General features: G+C 36.1%; 1 long non-coding RNA gene across 1 annotated transcript; it reads right to left on the reverse strand.

The window, feature by feature from the left end:
- Positions 1–263: 263 nt before the first annotated feature.
- Positions 264–6301, reverse strand: LOC130592161 (uncharacterized). Its single transcript, XR_008970371.1, has 3 exons — positions 6053–6301; positions 1612–1671; positions 264–561 (listed from the first exon to the last, which is right to left on the reverse strand). It is a non-coding gene; the product is annotated as an uncharacterized LOC130592161 (long non-coding RNA).
- Between the last annotated feature and the right edge of the window lie 1324 nt (positions 6302–7625).

The raw sequence follows: 7625 nt of genomic DNA on the forward strand, positions 1-7625 counted from the left end.
AACTCTACCTATTGAAACTACCCTTAATATCAAGTTTACACCTCTCGGCGCATAACTTAATATTGCAATACTATAACAATCAAATCTGGCCAAATCGGATTAAATAGAGATAATACATTCAATATGAATCAACATACATCATCAAAAATCAATACTTTATAGACATCCTTTCATACTTGATCATGGATCCCCTTAACCCTAGAAATAGATTACTCAATTATAAATGGGGAAAACATACTCATGATGAAATAAGTAAACTGTAACACCCTAAAACTTTGGTTCTAAAACTTTATAAAACATTCACTTTTCATTAAAATATCTGACCAAACCTTTAGGGTGTTACCGCCGCATCTATTGTTAAAAATAAATGCAAGGCTAATTATTAAGAATAAAAATTTAACTCACAAACCAAAGTATCAAAATAAACCAAAGTAAGTTGTCTAATTTATACCAAATCAAAACTAAACAATCTCAAATGACAGTACTGTAATGTTTATTAAACTAGGTGAAATTAAAAACTATAGATTCACTCATTCCTGCAACGTAGTCCCTTTCACCAACCTGCACAATATAAATAGGAAGAGAACAAAGGAAAACAAAAACACAAAAATTAGCGAAAGCTAAGTAATTTCAACTCCATCCCGTAAAATTAATAATAATAATAGTTATATTTTAAAAATAATTTTTATAGCATAATACGGACAAATATAACGTAATACAGACAAGTATAACATAATACAATCAAGTATATAATATGATTAACCATTTCAATTATTCAAGTTTATATGAGTCATACAACAACAAATTTAATTATTAGAAGGGAATTGAACGTCAGTAGGCCGGGACTAATCCCAGTAACCACCTACTTCAACATGGGTCGTCACCCAGATAATTAAGAGTAATGGCCAATATCGTTTTGCAGAACGTCCCTAGTGTGCACACCCCTCACTAATCTAATGGGTATCCGCAATGCGCACCAATAGTATTAGGAGGAAAACAATAAAGAGTTGTAACAGAATAAAATCAAATACTGTTCATCACCTATGGAGTGACCAAGTCCACAGGATAATTCCCTCAATAATTTTCACTTTACTGCTGTGATTAATAATTTTAATAGTTATGGCACATCAAATATCACATTAACATTTACATGAACGTCTTTAGTTCAAATAATATTTTTCACAACTTAGCCACTTGATAAAATTATAATAATCAACGTCCATAATTCATAGTATCCAATATATCCATCATTAGAGCCTCATAGAGTCACAATATATGTCAACTTATAATACCGTTCGTTACATCATTAACACACTAGTTATACCTATTAAGTACATTATCAATATTAGTATAATTCTAATACGATGGTATAATTAGGTACATTAAAATCCAAATTCATGACAACAATACCAGTAGATACATATATATTATACGCAGGGATAATAGTACTATAGTAATAATAATAATAATTTTAGTCATAGAAAGTACTATACTATTTCTGTCACATAATATACGTCTAACATAAACATAGAATCATATAAACACATGTATTACACATAGCACATACAATTCCTAACGGGATTCTAGTTGTTGATGGACATTGTGAATTACCTCAAACGCGTCCCAAGTATAACAATATCCCCTAAAAGTCGCCTTCTACGAAGTTTCCGTCTACAACAAATAATGTTACCTAAAGTTAACCACTTGATCTAATATATCAGAAATAAAAGTAAAGTTTAAAACTTTTAACAATAATTATTAATCGACATAATATATTAGTCAGACTTGGAACTAGATAAGTTCCATTGCCGAACTAATAGTAGACTATAAAAAAATAAGAGTAAAAGGTTGAAAAAAAATTGTTTGAAAGAAAACAAGGCAGGCTCACATGAGAATATGTCACAAATCACAATGGTTTCTAGTTTTTTTCTTTTTTTTTTTTAGAAAAAGAAAAACAAAGTAAAGCATTAAAGAAAAGGAGGAAATGTAGCACAGGTATTGCGTGCATGGGCAGACCAATCTGAATTTTTTTTTCATCCCTACGAACGCTCTTCAACAGAGGAAATGAAAGAAGAAAGAAGAAAAGAGAAGAAGAAGAAAGAAGAAAAGAGAAGAAGAAGACCGGCGCCGGACTCCGGCCAAGTCGATGGAGTCGCGATGTCGGGTTTTAAAAAATGTATATATTTTTTTTTTCTAGTTGAAACCTTCAAAACACAACAATGGTGATTTTAGATCTGAAATTTAAAACTTACCAAAAAGATGAAGAAAATGTATTACATGAGAATTTTTGGGTGTTTAGGGTATATATATGTGTGTAAATCTAGGGTTTTCACTAAAAGATAAGTATTTAAAAAAAATTCAGAATTTTCTTTTCTCTATCTTTCTTATTGAACGAAAAGAAATATGATTTAAAAAAATTCTGATTTCGACATTTTTTTTAAAAAAACATAAAAATCTGATTTAATAAATAAAACAGTTTCAAAAAAAATCTGATTTATTATGATTTTACCTTATTTTTCAGAATTTTATATTTATAAAATCTTATTATAACAAAATAAATTTTATAAAATAGTTTCAAAAATTTGGGATATTACATCTACTCTCCCTTAAAAGAAAGTTCGTCCTCGAACTTTAACGTTATCGCTCGCTACTAATATGCAAACAAAAAGTTAGTATCACATTCTACCCCCTTAAAGAGTTTCGTCCCCGAAACTCAAGCGTACCTGCTGAAAAAGTTCGGGATATCGGTTTTTCATATCATCTTCGGCTTCCCACGTAGCCTCTTCAGAAGTTTGACTTGACCATAACACCTTGACTAGTTTTACCGCCTTGTTCCGAGTACTTCTCGTTTTGGTATCAAGGATTCTAACTGGGCGTTGCTCAAAGGATAAGGTCTCATCTAGTTCAATGGTTTCAGATTGAATGAATGGGTAGGATCATGGACATATTTTGAAGTTGAGACACATGAAAGACGTTATGGACATTGGTAACTCCATTGGTAAGGCTAATCTATAGGCTACTTCCCCAATTCGCTCCAAGATCTCATATGGTCCAATGTAACGTGGACTCAACTTTCCTTTCCTACCAAATCTCATGACCCCCTTTGTTGGTGACACTTTTAGCAAAGCCTTCTCCCCATCAAATTCCATCTCCCTTCTATTCTGATCTGCATAAGCCTTTTGTCATCTTGAGCTGCCTCATGTGCTCCTGAATAAGCCTAATTGTTTCGTTGTTTCTTCAATCATCTCAGGCCAAAGTCATCGCTCACTTATGTCACTCCAACACAAAGGACTCCTCATTTTCGCCCATATGCTTCATACGGTGCCATCTTTATGCTTGAGTGATAACTGTTGTTATACGAAAACTCTATAGTTGGCAATAATCATCCCAAGATCCTCCAAAGTCTATCACACATGCTCTCAACATATCCTCCAATGTTTGAATTGTTTCTCTGTCTGTCCATCTGTTGCAGGTGGAAAGCTGTACTAAATTTGAGCAATGTCCCAAAGGCTTGTTGTAACCTTCCCAAATTGGACAAAAATCTCGAGCTCTATCTGAAACGATATCCTTTGGTACTCCATGCAGTCTAACAACCTCTCGCACATATGCACTAGCCAACTGTTGCATACTCCATGTATCCTTCATTGCTATAAATTGGCCGACTTTGTCAATCGATCCACTATAACCCATATGGCATTCTTAGCTGACTTAGTAAGTGGTAATCCCATCACAAAATCCATTGAAATAGACTCCCATTTCCAACTCGGCACTTCTAAAGGTTGCATCATTCCACCAGGTCTCATATGCTGAATCTTCACTTTCTGACACGTCAAACACTTTGCAACAAACTCTGCCACTTCACGTTTCATGTTTTTCCACCAAAAATGCTGCTTCAAATCCTTATAGAGTTTATCTCCTCCAGGATGCACAGAATATGGCGTATTATGAGCTTCTTCCAAAATCTTTCTTTTAACTCCTCATCCTTAGGCAACACACCATCTTCCCTTGTACTTCACAACACCATTTCATCAATGTCAAACTCGATGACAACTCCATCTTCTTTCATTTTCTTTATCTTCACCATCCACTCATCACTACTTTGCTTCTCGAATCTCATCGAATAAGGTGGGTTGCAACGCATAGTGCATTCAATTGAGCTTCCACTTGCCCTTGCTCCATGACTTCTAAACTCATTCTCCTGAAATCTTCACACAATCTCTCAGATAACACTCATGTTATCGAATGACTAGTCTTCCTACTCAATGCATCAGCAATTTATTCGCTTTACCTCATGATACAAATCTCTAAATCATAATCCTTAATGAGTTCAAGCCATCTCCTCTGTCTCATGTTCAACTCCTTCTGAGTAAATATATACTTCAGACTTTTATGATCAGTGAAAATCTTACATGACACACCATACAAATAATGCTCCAAATCTTCAATGCGAATCTACAGCAGCTAATCTAAATCATGAGTAGGGTAATTCTGTTCATAAGGCTTAAGTTGTCTCGAAGCATATGCTACCACCTTACCATGTTGCATCAATACACATCCTAACCATTCTTAGAAGCGTCATATACACCTCAAAACCTTCTAATCCAGATGGTAAGTCAAAACTGGTGCTGAAGTAAGTCTTTGCTTCAATTCCTGAAAAGCTTTCTCACACCTCTTCATCCCACTGAAATCGAGTTGTTTTCTTCATCAAATTTGTCAAAGGTTGAGCTACTTTTGAGAAATCTTGCACAAACCTCCTATAGTAGCCAGCAAGTCCTAAGAAACTTCTAATCTCAGTCACATTACTAGGTCTCACCCATTCTGTTACTGCTTGTATCTTTGATGGATCTACAGCAACACCTTCCTTCGAAATCACATGACCTAAAAATGCAACTTTCTCAAGCCAAAACTCACATTTTGATAACTTAGCATACAACCTTTTCTCTCGAAGTATCTCCAAAACTTTCCTTAAATGACCTTCATGCTCTTCTTTGTCCTTCGAATACACCAATATATCATCTATGAACACCACCACAAATCTATCTAAATACGGCTGAAAGTTATTCATAAGATCCATAAATGCTGCAGGTGCATTAGTAAGTCCAAATGGCATCACTGTGAACTCATAATGCCCATACCTGTACGAAACGTTGTTTTGGTATATCTTCCTCCGAAATTCTCAATTGGTGATACCCAGACCTCAAATCAATCTTAGAGAAAATTCCAGCACCCTTAAGTTGATCAAATAAATCCTCAATCCTAGGCAATGGGTACTTATTCTTTATTGTGACATTATTCAACTCTCTGTAATCAATACACAACCTCAAGGTTCCATCCTTCTTTCGAACAAATAACACTGGTGCTCCCCAAGGTGAAACACTTGGCCTAATGTACCCTTTCTCCAATAATTCCTCCAATTGCACTTTCAACTCTTGCATCTCTGCAGGTGCCATCCTATATGGTGCCTTAGAAATAGCTCCAGTTCCAGGCACTAGGTCAATCTTAAAACCATTTCTCTCACTGGCGGCATCCCTGGAATTTCTTCTGGAAAAACATCTTGGAACTCACTCACCACAGGTATTTGAGATATCTCTCCATCCTCCACACTCACATCCTTCACATGGCACAAATATATGGGTAGCCCTTCCTAATATAGGTTTTGAATGACATGGCTGACACAATACTGACTCCAGGTTTAGAAACAATTCCTTGATAGGATATTCTATTTCCCTTTGGCCCCCTAAGAGACACCTTTTGAGTATGACACTCTATCTGCTCTATACTTAGCAAGCCAATCCATTCCCAATATTACATCAAAGTCGGGTAGGTCAACTGAATAAGATCAGCGGCAAATCAGATCCTAATATGGTAATGGGTATGTCTTGGTATATGGAACTACAAGGAACTACTTCTCCTGAAGGTATTGTAATGAAAGTTTGACACAAGATTGAGGGTTTTAGACCTAACTTTTCAACAAATGAACTAGCTATGAAAGAATGAGACGCCCCAGAATCAAAAAGCAAGTAAGCAGGGTTAGAGTTTACGAGGAAAGTACCCGTCACAACATTGGCGTTGGTGTCTGCTTCATTCTGGTTCATAACATAGATTCTTCCATTGTTGCCTCGAGCACCATTTCCATTGCCGTTCTGATTGTTGTTTCCTCCATTTGCTCGATTGTTATTCTGACCATTATGCTGAGTATTGTTCCCCCTTGAGCATTCGAAGTCTGACCCTGGGAGTTGTTGTTGTTATAGGGACGGTTATTGTTGTTCTGGTTCTGATTAGGCCCATGACCATTCCTATTACCCCCATTGTTTCCATTTTGTCCATTATTCTGACGCTTGGGACACTGATTAGCCTTATGCTTTTCTCTCCACAAGCATAACAAGTTATTGGGTCTCCTTGACAGGTAAATCCTGGGTGGCTTTTGTTACACTTTCTACAAGTAGGGTTCTGGGTACGGGATCCTTGCTGGTTTGATCTCCCCTGACCTTGGTAGTTGCTACGATTCCCTTGATAATTACCACCACCATTAGTGTGATTATTGCCCCATTATTATTGTTACCCCATATCGAGGTTTCTCTTGTCATTTTGGATTGTTAGGTGGTCTTTTTCTTATTCCTCCCCATAACTTCCTCTTCACGCCTCAAAATCCTCTCAATATTAGAAGCCTTAGCATAAGCCTCTTGAAAAGTTGCAGAAGTTGCTCCCCCAAGTCTGGTCTGAATTCTAAATGCTAACCATCCTCAAACTTTTGAGCCTTGTCTCTCATCTGGCACAACATTAGGGCAAAATCTAGCTAACTCATTGAACTTTTGGGCATACTCTTGCACAGACATAGTACCTCCCTGGTTAAATCTAGTGAACTCATTGTATTTCTGCCTCCTAATATGTTCAGGGAAAAATCTATCCTTAATAGCAACCTTAAAAGCATTCCAATTCCTGAGCTCTAACAATAGGTCCTTGACTCTCCCACCAAGTGTCTACATCCTCCCACATAAAAGGTAGCTTGGTCTACTTTTTGAGCTTCAGGTGTCCTGTAGCAGTGAATAACTTATCAAAGTCTCTTAGCCAGTTCTCTAAGAGTAAGGGGTCTTCCTTTCCTACAAAGATTGGAGGTTTAAGGGTTGCTAACTTCTTTGCCATAGCAGCTTGTGGGTCCTCTCCACCATTATTCCCTAATTGGTTTTGTAACACTAAACCCATACGTTGCGAAAGTTGTTCAGAGATTCATCTTACATTCAGTGTGTGTTCAGGGTTTCAGCCATTTGTTCAAAAGTCCTCCTACGAGATCTAGTGTATACTTGATAGGTTTGCATACAATTCCTGCACATTAGCATTGGTATTACTACATCTATTCACCCATACATGGTCTTGCACATCGTTTTATTTACTCAATACAAACTTTCATCATAAGAAAATTACATGCTCAACCAAACTATATTTCATCATAACATTTCAAGACAACCTTTGCATGCTTCCATCAAATTTGACAAGTAAACAAAATTATAACAAGAACTTAAACTCTATTCAACTCAAATAGTCAAGTAATAAGATTCCTAATAAAACACATATATAGGAACTTAGAGAATTTCAATACTACTAAAGAACTTAGTATAGACCTTATA

The sequence above is a fragment of the Beta vulgaris genome, chromosome 7 (assembly GCF_026745355.1).
Source record: "Beta vulgaris subsp. vulgaris cultivar EL10 chromosome 7, EL10.2, whole genome shotgun sequence".
NCBI lineage: Eukaryota > Viridiplantae > Streptophyta > Magnoliopsida > Caryophyllales > Amaranthaceae > Beta > Beta vulgaris.